Source organism: Lemur catta, chromosome 18, assembly GCF_020740605.2.
Source record: "Lemur catta isolate mLemCat1 chromosome 18, mLemCat1.pri, whole genome shotgun sequence".
Taxonomy (NCBI): Eukaryota; Metazoa; Chordata; class Mammalia; order Primates; family Lemuridae; genus Lemur; species Lemur catta.
In genome coordinates, this window is record NC_059145.1 from 17,740,849 (window position 1) to 17,755,465 (window position 14,617).

Below are 14,617 nucleotides of genomic sequence, written 5' to 3' on the forward strand. Positions count from 1 at the left end.
TATTTTGTAGGTGAGCCCAGTGGGGTTTCTTGCAAAAAGGTTTGGATCCTGCCAATTTCTGCAGCCCACAATGGTTTTACACCATCCTGCATTCCCATATTCAGCCTTCACCAATTTGTCAACGATTCTTGCCAACTCTTCTTACCAGTGTCAAGTTGTGTCTCCTTCACATGAGCAAATGCACTAATCTACTTCTCTTATCTCTCCTTAGACTTTTGAGTCAGTTGGGTGCTCTTCTAAATTGACTTAAAGTCAAGAATTAAAAATTAATCTGACTATTTTTTTAATTGTGGGAGTGATGCTCCTCAAATTTTCTATATCCATGGCAGAAAATCTTGCAATTAATTTAAGCTGTTTGTCTAAAATAAAGAGTAAGTCCTTTACTGCCTATCTCTATAATATAATTGGTGATTGATTATCTTTCTAAAACAAAAGCCACATGATTCCCAATGATTATGAAGACATGAGATACTACCAATTTGAGTATAGCTGAAAATTTTATATTTGTATAGTTTTTAGAAAATAAAATAAAATTACAATCCAAAAGGATACAAAAAGAATATGATGCAGAAATTATATACCTCATTAATAATTAAAACTAATCTAGAATTTGTTATGTTTTTATTTAATTGCATAACCAAAATTTCATTAAATGGATGAAAGAAAGAATCAAACAAATGATTGCAGCTTGTAGTAAAATGTAGTTGCTGAATCATAAAGAAATAAAGCTATGGAAGCTGAACCTAAATAGAAAACAGAAAGAAGAATTGCCTGCTTTCAGCTACCATATGACATCTGGGAGCAGCAAGCCTCATGGCGAAGCTCATGTCACAGTTTGACAACAGTGACCCACAAAATTTGGCTTCAGATTTCAGATATTTAACTGTAAGGCACTTTAACATGGACATTACAAGAGAACAGATTTTTGGAATCAAACAGATTGGGCTCCAATTACTACTTTCAACTCCATCATTTCACCAAAGGTGACTTCAAGGACATTGAGAGTTAGACTTTGTAAGAAAATTGACTTATATTAAAATGTTTCATGATTCTTTCATGTTAGCATGGAAATTAACAGCCTAATTAGCTCAAACTGCTAATGTATACCCAGAGTAAAGAAACATCCACTCTGATCATGTGCTTGCAATTAATTTTGGTTAAATTTGGAAGTCTAACATCTTTCTTTGGCATGACATCCTTACTTAGTGAGAGAAAAAACAAAAAAAGCATTGACTTCGTGAGCCAGACACAATTGGGTTCTAATCCTAGCCATGCACTTATAGGAAGAGCAAACTTTTATAAATCATGGAAGTAATATGACCTACAGTTTCTGCACCTACAAAATGAGAATTCAAAATATCTAACTCTCAGGACTATCTAAACAATGCATATAAAATGCCTAAATTTCAATTACTTCTGTCTTCATCCTGATCGCCTTCACTTTTAATATCGTAGAGCTTGGGAAAATGAAATTCAAGATTTAATACAAAATCTAGTTACAAATCTTTGTCCATACCAAGATAAGAAATATTAGTATTCCATATAGATTTCCATATTTAAACCTCACAATTAACAGTAAGAATACTCAAGATAAAAGCTTTACAATTGTAATAACACTATAGTGCCCTGAAGTTTTTGTAAAGTGACTTTTAAACTCAATTTTATTACCAATTTCAGTTTTCCAAAATAATGAGGTAAGCAGTAATGTATTTAATTTCAGGTACATGGATGTTGCCATTATCAAATATTAAATTAAACAATTACATAGCAGACTGAATGTTATATGATATTCCACATTATTTAGATTCTTAGTTCTTTATAATATTTGAAACATTTGATAATTTTGATGATCATCTACTGCTCTCTTCCTGGTTTCCTTTTGTAGTGTCCCCATGAAAAGCTTAGGGATTTCTTTTAAAAACTAAATAGTGTATTTCTACAATGAAAACTAGAAAACACTTCACCCAGGTATACGTTTGCTCTAAGCTTAAAAGTGACTACCATATAAACCAACTACGCTGACTTTCAGAAACAACATAATGAAGGTAAGGAATGTATAAAGACATTTTACTTGAATTGGCGAGTTACTTTCTGCCATGATGCTTTCTTATATAAAGCCAACTGTTCAGATTTAAAAAAAAAAAAAAAACTGTTGATGAAAAGGAAAAAAAAAAACTTTAAATGAATGTTTTTTCAAATTCTTTGTTATCATATGGCAAAATATTATAAAACACCAGATATTGATTTAATTGTAATTACAGTAATCTGTAAAAAAAAAACAAAACACCCAAAACCTATAATAGTTCACATATAACCAAAGTAAGTTGCCAGCAAATATCCTCAGTAGATATTTCCTTGCCCTTGGTTCTCAGGAGAGGCTTGACCAATCCAATTTTATATTTCCCATTCTGTTTTGTAATAATCACAAAATATCTACAGTTCTAACTTTAGCCACCACTAGCCACTGGATGGGTTCCTTTTCCAAGCTTCTTGGTTCTTGCAGGCAGACTTTCTGTGTAGCCTACAGTTTAAACATCAAAGAATAAGTGTTGGGGAAAATTGTTCTTGAATGACATGAGAATTTTGGTCTCCAGCTTTCATAAAATGTCTCACTCTTCAGAGTTTTCCATACTTGCTTCATCTTTTCTATGTTTGATGGCACTTTTTTCCATACAAACATTTTCCATATTGTCATTCTAATTTTAGGATACATGGAGCATCTCACGTTTGTTTCCTAATTTCCCTCAGAAATACTGTAACATAACCATGAGAGATGATAGTTTAAGAAAAAATATGTTCTTACTAATTTAAGCCAAACCAACAGTTCTGATTCCAGTTCTAATCATCTTCACTTCAGCCATGAAATGACTCATTTCCATAATTTACATATTGCAATACAGGTGCTTGCTCGGAAGCTTCCTTTCCATTGTTATTTGTTTAATAACTATCAGAGCAATGGCAAAGTTAGATGCTGTTCAAGTCAACATGTTTTGGTCAAGATATGTGAAAATTAATATCATGGATGTTTACTTAAATCTTTAAATCAAAAAGGGTATCTTCTTACACTTGTCTGAATTATACACAGAAAATCAAGAAAACCATCACAAAGAAGAAAGAATAAAGGGTTAGGTGAAACTTGGAATGATATATGATATCTTCTTAAAAAATTTTTCCTTCATTAGTTATTTTCATAGTTTAAGGTGTCTGTCTGTCATTTTCTAACCAGCTGAGCACAATCATTGAGCACTTCATCTAGACAACTGACAATCTATTCATCTGTCCTTCCTCCCATTCAACAATCTATCCATTCACCTTTACTGATGATCAGCTTTGCACAGTCCCTATACTAGTGCTCAGAGAGATTCAAAGGACTACAGCAGAATTGACAGCTTTACAATCAAGTTTAATACGGGATCTTCTTTACTGCTTAAAGGTATAGACTTTGAGTCACAAAGATCTAAATTCAAATCCCATCTCTGCAACCTACAAACTATGGGTTATTTGCACTTTGCTCAACCTCCCCTTGCCTACATTAGTTGTACAATGGTGGTTACAAAATCTACATTTGAGAGTGGAATGCTGACGTGAGATTATCACACAGCCTGTTTGTTGCCCTCAGAAATGGTAACTATTGTCACTATTCAGTAGATACGATAAAGGACAGTCACATAAATAAGTGCTAAGAAAATCATCAAATGTTATGGAAAGCAAGAAGCATTCAGGAACATCAGTAGAGTACAGTGACATCAGAAGAAAGTAAGAAAAGAAAGTTTAATCTTTCTTAAAGACTATGTCAAATGCTGGGAAAGAATTGAGAAAGATGAATATTTCTGTTCCATCGGTTCTTCCAAAATCTGAATCTGTGAAAAGGTATGACTAGGTTGAGTTCTTGCTTTTATTTTATGCCATCAAACCTAGAGGCAGTCACATAAATAGGCCACAGAAGTAGAATATATCCACAAACACAGATATTAACTTGTGCTGTGCCAAACACACACCTATTAATTTACTTTGAATAATTGTAATATATGTTTGCTAGTGTTCTCGTATGTGATGGAAATGAAATGTGCAATTACTTCTTTTACTTTCTGGGTAGCAATAATAGTATTTATTTCTCTAGGCTCCTCATATTACATATGAAAGAACTAGAAAATAATATAACAATAAGAATGTAAAGGGAATAGAGAAATCAGGTGGGATGAGATCTTAGAAGGCAAACCAGCATGGGTCTCCTACTGCAATGCATTCAATTAAAGCTATATGTTACGATCTATGAGCTTCAGTAATAATATATCCTTAAAATTTATTACATAATTTTCTTGAGCCATTATTTAAAAGTGGAAAATCCAAAACTAAGGAAGACATTTGATCCAGGTGGTTTCTCTTTGAAATGGAAAATGTGTAGAATCTAGAGTCAAAGGAAAATGGGGATTGAAATTACACCTGGCCTGAATCACTGTGGACAAATTACTTCATCACTTTCAGTCTATGACTGGCAAGATAGTGTGTTCGAGGCTCTACTACTTTTTAAGCAAGTGGCCTTGGACACATAATATAGTCTTTTTGAGTAACAGTTTCCTAATACAATGTGAATAACTACTACATTAGTCAATATGATGCCAGCACTTGTAAAAACTAAACCTCAACATTTCAATACCTTAATGCAATAGAAGTTTATTTGTTTTTCATTCATCAATCCAGCAGGTGATACTGGGGCACAGGCAGCTTTCCTACATGTGGCACTTCATGCATCCAGGCTCATTCGATCTCATGGTTCCACTAACACCGAGGGTCTCTGTACCCGATTTGTGGGAGAAGAAAGAAAGCATGACAAAAACATGCTCAATTCTTAAGAGCTTTGGCCCAGAAGTGTCACATGCTATTTTCCACTCTCATTCTGTTAGTGGCACATTGTCGCATGGTCACACCTAGAAGCAAGGAAGCCAGGAAAAGGCAGCCCTAGCCTGCAAGTTCACTTCCCAGCCACAATTCTCCACTGCAAGCTCAGGTACACAAATAGTGGCAGGCAGTCAGCCATCTTTGAATCTCTGAATTTCTGGCTGATGAGAGGGTCAGAGACCACATGTGTAAGGCACCTAGCCCGACATTGGCTACACTGTGAGCAACCAATAAATGGTAGCAAATAATTAGGGAGACTGAGTCCTCCATGTTTGCCTGGGATTTTCTGTGGGTTTAGCACTGAAGATTCTGTGCTCCAGGAATCCCCAGAGTTCAAGGCAAACTGGACGATTTGTCTAAGGACTATCCTGGTTTAAAACAGAAACTCCCTTATCCTGGCCACACCCTCACTACTAGGCAAACTGGGACAGTTGGTCATCCTACTACTAATGTTAACATTATTATTATCATAGTCTTGAATGAAAGGGAGCACTTTTTATGTAAGTGTGCTTGGCAGGTGTGTATGTATGTGTGCATGCACGTGTGTATAAAGTAATAACTGCATTGTTGATATGAATAAAATATAATACAGAAAAAATACTCTGCAAAATTTTCAAACATTTTGAAAATTATTTGCTACAGATGACCCAAGGAGACATTTGAGATATTTGCAAGAATGATAACTGTCTTCAAATGCACAAATGCAGCCATGTGCAAGTGTTAGATGCATTTTGAGTGGTTCCAGAAGGCTGAACCAAGACCTACGGGTGGAAAATATGACAGGTAGATGACAGCTCAATATAAGGATTTAAAAAAAAAAAGTCTGTTCAGAAAACAGACTAATGCAGCAGTCCCCACGACAGATTTGAAAAGAAAATACATGCTATATCCACACCCAGAAAATCTCATGTTATTATTTAATGTGCTTTAAATGCAACATCATTCTGCCCCCTTTGTGTGGAAGAGTTGGCATTTTTTTAACTGACCCTGGTTCTCAGGCAAAATAGATATTGAAGAGACATTTTAGCAGTAAATATAGGATGGGCGCACATTTTCCTCTTACATTTCCTGATCTCTGTGAGCTGTTTATTTTAATCTCAATTCCCTGTTATCACCTGTTTTTCTGTTCCTAATGTCAAATGATGCTGCTCTCTGGGAGCATAGCCAATCCCAGAACTCCCTGCTGCTTGCACCAATCAGTAGGCGATTTCTCCACCTTCTCTCTGCTTACTCAGAGTAGGATTATTTATATGCTTAGGCTGAATAATGAATACCAACTGAAGTTCTTAAAATAGAGATTTTCTGGTTCTATAGAATCTACAAAACCTACCACACCAAAAATCTGGTTGAGATATCATCTTACCGACAGAGTATTTCAAGCTTTTTCTCCTAACGTTCTTCTTTTTTTTGGGTCTGGATGCCAACATAGAATATGACAAGACTAAAGTGGATTTCTCTTGAGACCTTGGTAATGTATCAGCTCTCTGTAACTAGAACTTTGTCTTTCCATGATAGGATCAATATGTTGATCTAAAGATATCAGGTTTAACTAAATATGTACTAAAGATATTTTTTAAGTGGCCAGTGTTGGGATTGTTACCACTGCTTTTGGAAAACCCAAAGAGGGAGAGAGAACCACAAGATCTGGAAAGGAGAGAATGAGTCAAATATAAAAAACTAATCTATTAGTAATCCTGTTTTGTCATTGGGATGTAAAAGTGTGTGTTTTTGAAATGAGATTCTGTCTAAGCTTGGGCTGCTATAATGAAATACCATAGCCTGGGTTGCTTAAATAACAGACATTTCTTGTACTTCTGGATGCTGGGAAGTCTGAAATCAAGGTGCCAGCAGAGTCAATTCCTGGTGAGGGCCCTTGTCCCGGCTTACAGCTGGCTTCCCTGTGTCCTCAAATAGTAGAGAGAAAGCACCAACTCTGGGCTCTCTCTTCTTATAAAAACACTAATCCCATCATAGGAGCCCCACCCTAAGGATTAAATCTAAACATAATTATTTTCCAAAGATCCCACCTCCAGATACCATCATATTGAAGCTTAGGGCTTCAACATATGAATTTGGGGGAACACAAACATTCAATCTATAACAAGATCCCCTTTTGTGGGCCAACAAGGGATACATCTAACTTGTGAAGTGGTGAATTTCCATCATGTATTCAACAAATACATGTGGTGCATATACTATGTGAAAGGCAATGTTTTCTATTCTAGGCTCACTCAAACAGAAATCATGGAGGACTCTCTAAGATGATAGTTCAGTGGTTCTTCCATTGGGCGGGACTTCCTCCACATCTAAGATCTTATGATTCTCTACAAAAGTGTGATTTTCCCTCTTGCTATGGCTATCTCATTGCAGTAAATATTTTCACGTCAACACACTAAATGCCTTCCCCTGTTCCCAAGAAAACAGTACTCAGTATACTGTTTGATAAATGAACAAATGCTAGTTATATAAATGATATGACCTCTAAGGATAAAAGATAAAGAACTGGCATCCACATTAACTAAATTTTGGTAACTGTGTACATCACTTTCAAAAAATCAGTGGGCCATTGAATTCTCCTTGGTTCACAAACTCTTAATTCATCTTATGATACCAAAGTTTTTATTTTCTACTTATCTCTTCACCTTCTCTATTTTTCCATATGACTTTCAGAGGACAAAGAGAGGACAACATCATTCCCTTAGGATGTTCAGTTTGGATACTGATGAAAATTAGAAGAGACTGGATTAAACTAAATATTTTTAGGACAAAAGTGATGAGTTTTTTCCAAAAAGTACATGTATTTTTATTGGAGAAATAGGCTAGATCCCATGGAAGCATGTGGAAGTGCTAACACTAGCCATGGCACCTTAAACTCCCTGAGTGTCAGAATTTTTAAGGATAAAATAGGATGATTATTATCTCTAAGTTCTTTATATCCCTTTATATTATTGTCCTTTATTTGTATTGTATGTTTCCTTTATCAGACTCTGAGCTTCAGACAAGGACAGAGTCATGTCTTATTCATCTGTTCATATTTGTATTGGAAAAAAAGGGAATTCATTGGTATAGAATAAAAAGTCTAAAGAAGCATTAGGTTTAGGTAAAGCTGTATTCAGGAGCTCAAACAACGTACTAAGACTGTCTCTTCCTCTTGTCTCAATTTTTGACTCTATTTTTAGAGTGAACCCTTAATAGCTTTAGGCTTGTCTTCTCTTTTCAGCTAGCAATTCTACTGGACAGACCACTTCTCTTTAATTGTTAAATACCACTACAACTCCTGGAATGAATCTCATTAACTTGGTTTGGGTCACATGCACATGTCTTAACCAATCCCTGGCCCATGAAATTAAATATGCTAATTGGTCAGACATAGTTTATTTGCTCACCCCTAGGGACTAAGAGTCAGGGCAGGGTAGATTTAGCCCCATTTAAGCTAGTCAAAACAACTTAGACTGTGTGGCAAAAGAATATTTCCTCAAAAATGAATAGAGAAGAAGTAATGGACTCTGGGCAGATATTCACTACACACACTATATATGTATATATAAAATATGCTATTATATGTGCTATAATAATATATATACATGCTATTATAATCTGGCCTGCATGTTTGAGAGTAACTGCATTTTAGAGGAAGTTTCCACAATTAATATCAGACAATCCCTTTGGGTTACTCCAGGTCCACAGAGTTTGATTTTTAAACTAGCATCATTAGTAGCATAATGGTAATGGTACTTGTCAGAAAATATTTAGTCTACATAAATGTAATATAAAATAAGTAGATGAATTTTAAAAAATGAAAGCAATGATAGCCAACATCCTGTGTAATTATGTTTCTCCTGCTGACTTTCACATTCTATGGAATTTTTCCTCTTGAAGATCTTTATGCTTCAAATATTAGATTAACACAGGTTTCATGCAATTTATTTTTAGCCCAAGAGTCTATGCATTTTCTATTTGCAAATAGGAACCCTTTAAAAAACCAGTTTTATGCTAAATTATAAATTCTACTAAATTATAACCTTAACACTAGATAGATTTTCACCAAATCTAAGTATGAATACATTTTTTCAATCTTTTGAAAATTGTGCTGAATATAATTATCAAAGAAACACAATGAAGATAAAGAGTACAAAATAAATCACTCCACAAAGATTAAAAACATGTTTTTTGCAAATGCAAAAATTTGCAATTTACAAAATGCCACCAATTATCAGACATAAATAGTTGAAACCATAGTCTGGTAACACAAACATATATTTTAATATCATGGTCAGTGATATGGAGACATTCAGAAGATAATCCTACACATTAAATTCACTGTTCATTACAAAGGTACTTTGCTGCCACCTAATCATTACTGTGAGAAAGTGTATTTTCTGCTACATCTTTTCTCGAGGTGCTTATTGTCAATCACTGGTACTATTAGAAAATTTAATAATTTGTTTTTTCTTTAAAGCACGCAAGCAGGGGAAGGATGAGGAGCTGACATCAAGTTATGCCAAGCCTGCCTATTTCACTTTATTTTCATTTTACCCTTAAGTTAGCCCTGTCTTCTTGGAAGAACTGAGATAATTCCCATTCATAATTACAAGTATCCCTTCGTAATTCAACAGGGATCTCCTTCTTCCATTTCTTTTTCTTACTCCTTCATTCTTTTTTCTGCCTTAGACAACATCCAGATATATCTGAGAACACAGTACTTTGAATAATTTTAACTTTGTTATTGCCATATCAACATCACAATGTAATGCCTGTACATTCTACAGAACAGTAATGGCCTGAATTCCATCATTGTACATGGTATCTGCAACATGTGCATGTTAAAGGAACTCACACACCTTAAAGCAAACTCTGAGACTAAGGCAAGATAAAAATATTGTAAACGTCTTAAAACATATCAAGCTCAGTCACAAATGAAAATTTTTGGATGGCCAAAAATATAGGAATATGATTATATAGGAATATGACTATATTTACCTGCAAATAATGGAAAACTTCATAAAATATCACTTACTAAAATTAGTTTGCTGTGAATCATCTTTCAGATAAATTCAGTCACAATTTAAATTTCCTTGGTTTGAAACATATATGAAAAAGAGACTACTTTGTTTCTGAGTTGCTATTATTATTTTTTGTTGTTATTTCTAACAAAGTTGTAAATGCATATGGTTAAAAATTTCCAACACTGCAGAAGGGCTTATAATGAAAACAAATAGTTTCTTGTCATAGTTCTCCCCACCTACAACAGTCTCTTTTAGAATCAAATGCAAATATGTTGATTCAATTTGGTTTTAGATTCTTCCCGTGACTGCCTGAAAAAGTCTAAATTGTATGTTTATAAGGTTATGCCTACATATACACACAAGGTATCATTTAAAGTCTTTCTGCTATGGTAGTCGAAAGGATAGCTCACATATTTCAACACCATCTCCACCTTCCTTCTCTATAGATTTACACTTCACTTTTTAGTTCCTGCCTGGAACTTTAAACAATATACTTAGACTCAGTTTTTGATACCATCAACCTAGACAGGGTATCCTTTGTAACATGAGAACGTAAGCACTCCTCCCTTGCTCCTCACCATTCATCTCCTAGCTTTGATCTGTATCCTTTGCTTTATATTGTCTGAATTTAAATTTCATATTCATTTCTGTACATATGTGTTCTGTATTTGCCCACAATTTTTGATTATTCCAGAAGATGAAAGCCATTAAAACTGCTCATATCACCATGTTTAGGAAAAGAATAACATCACATAGCCGATTAGAACGCTAGGACTACGTTTCCTTCTGTGTTGTCATAATGTCCTAATTTTTTTTTTGTTTTGATTTATTGTAGTTGAGTAGCGTATTTATTGTTGTTGAGTAGACTTTATTTTTCAGAGCAGTTTTAGATTCACAGCAAAATGGAGTGGACAGTATAGAGATGTCCCTTATACTCCCAATCCCCACACATGTACAGCCTCACCCATTATCAGCATTCCCCACCAGAGTGGGACGTTTGTTCCAATTAATGAATCTACATGGACACATCATTATCAGCCAGAGTCCATAGTGTACATCAGTGCTCACTCTTGGTGCTGTGGACTCTGTGGAATTGGACAAGTGAGTCACGATATGTGTACACCATTATAATATCATCCAGAGTAGCTTCACTGACCTAAAAATCCTCTGTGCTCCACCTACTCAGCCCTCCCTCCCTTCCAGCCCTGGCAAACACTGATCTTTTTACCATCTGCACAGTTTTGCCTCTTACAGAACGTCGTATAGTTGGAATCCTTCAGTATGTAGCCTTTTCAGTTTGGCTTCTTTTACTCAGTAATAGGCATTTAATTTTCCCTTATGTTTTTTTTCCTGGCTTCATAGCTCATTTCTTTTTAGTGCTAAATAATATTCCATTGTTGAGATGTACCACAGTTTATTTATCCATTCACTTTCTGAAGGACATCTTGATTGCTATGTCCTAATTTTTAAGTATCATAATTTCTAAAATTTAAATGACTTAATAGGATAAAGTTCAGATTTATTTGACATTTTTACACTCCACCAACTACTGATTATATCCTCAAGGTTTTCCAAGTTCCCTGGCATACTATGATATTCTTTTGGGTTCTTTTTTCAGAGGGGCCTGTCTTGGATGCCTTTGTGCTTCCACTGTCATTTTAATTGTTCCTGAACAGCAATATATAGCTTTTTTTTAAATGAAAATTCCCCTTTCTGCTTTTCTAGGATTTCTGAATTTCAAAGTTTCCTGGGTTTTGAGTTAATTGTTTCTCTTGCTGAAGCACATCCACAAAAGCTTCCAAAGAAAGAGTCTGTGAGTAACATACTTTCTGAGTCTTTGCATATTTAAAATGTCTTTTTCTTTTCCCTCACCTTTGAATGATGGTTTGGTTAGATATAGAATTTGAGTTTGAAAATCATACTCCCTCAATATTTTGAAATAGTGGACCTAGTGACTTCTACCACAAGCACAGTGCTTGTGCTGTTGATGTGAATCTCATTCTATTTCAATCCTTGTTATTTTAATTACAGTCTCCTTTCCCCCCTGAAAGCTTTTAATATCTCTCTCCCCTGCCCCACTCCACCTTCCATTTGGGTTACTGAAAGTTCACAATAATGGGTTTAAGCAAAAATCTTTATTCAGTGTGAGAGGAACGTGATAAGCCATGTGAATTTGAAATCTGTTCTTGTCCAACGTTTCTATTATACCTCCTTATTTCTTCATCTTCTACTTATTCTCTTCTCCCTCTGAGAATCCAAGTAGTCAGACATGGTATTTCATTTTCCAGTCCAATCCTCTATTTTTCATTTTTATTTTAATTTGCCCTTTTCTTATACTTCTTAAATGATGTCTTCAATTTTATGTTCTAATCTATACTAATTTTTTGAATCAGATTTTTAAATTCCAAGAGTTATGTTTTAGTTTGCTGTTTCTATTTGATTCTGCTTGGCATTTTTGGATGAAATCTATGTATTAATTTTTTGATGATAATAACCCAGAGGTGATTTTATTTGTTCATTTTATAATCATTATGTGCCATTGATTATCTCTGTTTAATCCTCGGTTAGGTTTTTTGTTTGATTCCTTGGATTTTTTTGTTGTTGGATTTGTTATTGCGTGTTTGTATGTTTTTGTTTGGTCATATATAAGAATGAAGTGGAAAAAAAAAAGGACAAGCCAGTCATTTAGTTAATAAATGACTCTGGAGACAACAGAGAAACCACAGTGGGAAGTTGTATTACCTGGTAACTGAGAACATAAGCTCTAGACTTGGGATGCTGTGGTTCAAATAGGGAATGCAGCACTTACCAGCTGCATGATTTGGGGGTAATTTGTTTTATCTCTGTGAGCCTAATTTGCACAATATGGATAATAATGATAATACTTTAGGATTATTGTGAAAATTAATTTATACATGATACATAAGTGCCATGAGTGATGTAACTAACATATGTAATTGATACGAAAATGTCAGACGCTGTAAGAAAATACTGTGAATAAAATCCAAAGGTGCTCATAGTTTCCTAAAAAAAAATAACAATTAATTATTGCAACAAAAAGTGACATTGATTTTCTAATATAAGAATTTTCTAATCAATTACCTATACATAATAAAGCAGACAGTAAGAAGAAATAAATGTTATGGATCTAAGTTACTAAAATCATGATACTGACTTCTTTTCTCAACTGGACCTTAGCATCACATCTTTAAATTATGTCCAGAAACTCCTTTTTGTTTCTTTGTTTTGGTATGAATTTTTTTATGAAACCATATTTTCAACATATGTGCAGACATACTGCTTTCCAAAATTATAAGTCAAAAATAAAACAAGGTTAACAGTACTCAATGAGTGAGATCATACAGGAAAAAAAACAGGCACTTGGGAAAATTGAATGTTCAATTCCTATACAGTCACAAACATCACTTGGTGATCATGAGAGACATGGTGTGGTGCAAAGAAGCCAGGAGTGCGTCCCCAGAGAACTTGGACTTGATCCTCCTTTCTCACTCTTGTTCCCAGTATCTATGTCACACTCACACCCTGAGCCTCATCTCCTCATTTATAAATTATGTTCAAATGCTCCAACAACTTGATGATTCTAGAATCATTTATCCATAAATTAAAAGCTTGCTTTTGTAGCATCTTTGATTGAATATGCAAATTGGAAATCTATTTTGATATCTTAAAAATCTCATCCGGTGTGATTCTAAGTGAGATTTCTTAATATAACTTCATATGTATAAAACCTATCCAGTGCTCTCTTCTTCCTCAAGTTCTCTAATATGAACTTTTAAAACCAGCCTCAGAGAAGGATGTAGATGCCTTTCTACATATACCTCCAAGGAAAGATTGGGAAGTTGCTCCTCTAGTTTTTCTAATTAGTATAGAAATAGTTTTATTAAACAGAAATCAAACAAACCTATAGTAAGTTTAAGAGTATTCTCTTACCATCTTCGCAAAAAAGTGTCTTCCAAAGATCTGTTCAATTCAGTCTCACTAGAGTTAAATATGCTTTAAGGAATATTAACTACAATGATATTCAAGTTAATCACAAATAACTAAAAAGATTTATCTTGCTGTCAGTCTCAGGCTAGTTGAATACATTTAGCATAGTAAATTTAAGGCGTTTAAAAATAGTAAACTGGCCGGCGCGGTGGCTCACGCCTGTAATCCTAGCCGTCTGGGAGGCCAAGGCGGGTGGATCACTCGAGGTCAGGAGTTTGAGACCAGCCTGAGCAAGACCCCGTCTCTACTAAAAATAGAAATAAATTATCTGGACAACTAAAAAATATATATAGAAAAAATTAGCCAGGCATGGTGGCGCATGCCTGTAGTCCCAGCTACTCGGGAGGCTGAGGCAGAAGGATCGCTTGAGCCCAGGAGTTTGAGGTTGCTGTGAGCTAGGCTGATGCCACGGCACTCACTCTAGCTGGGGCAACAAAGTGAGACTCTGTCTCCAAAAAAAAAAAAAAATAGTAAACTGTGCTAATCAGAAAAAATAGTTTTGGGTGTCAAATAGCTTTCAAGTCCCGCAGGTATTTAAATATGGATAGAATTTCCATTTGACATCATATTATTGAAAAAGTCAATAATGCCATGATATTGACAATTAAAGGATTAGTTAATGAAGTATTGCAGTTTAGTCAGGGACCAATTAGTTCAGTGGATTGGAGTTGTTTCTGACAATGGGATAGTGGCTTTGTGATTTT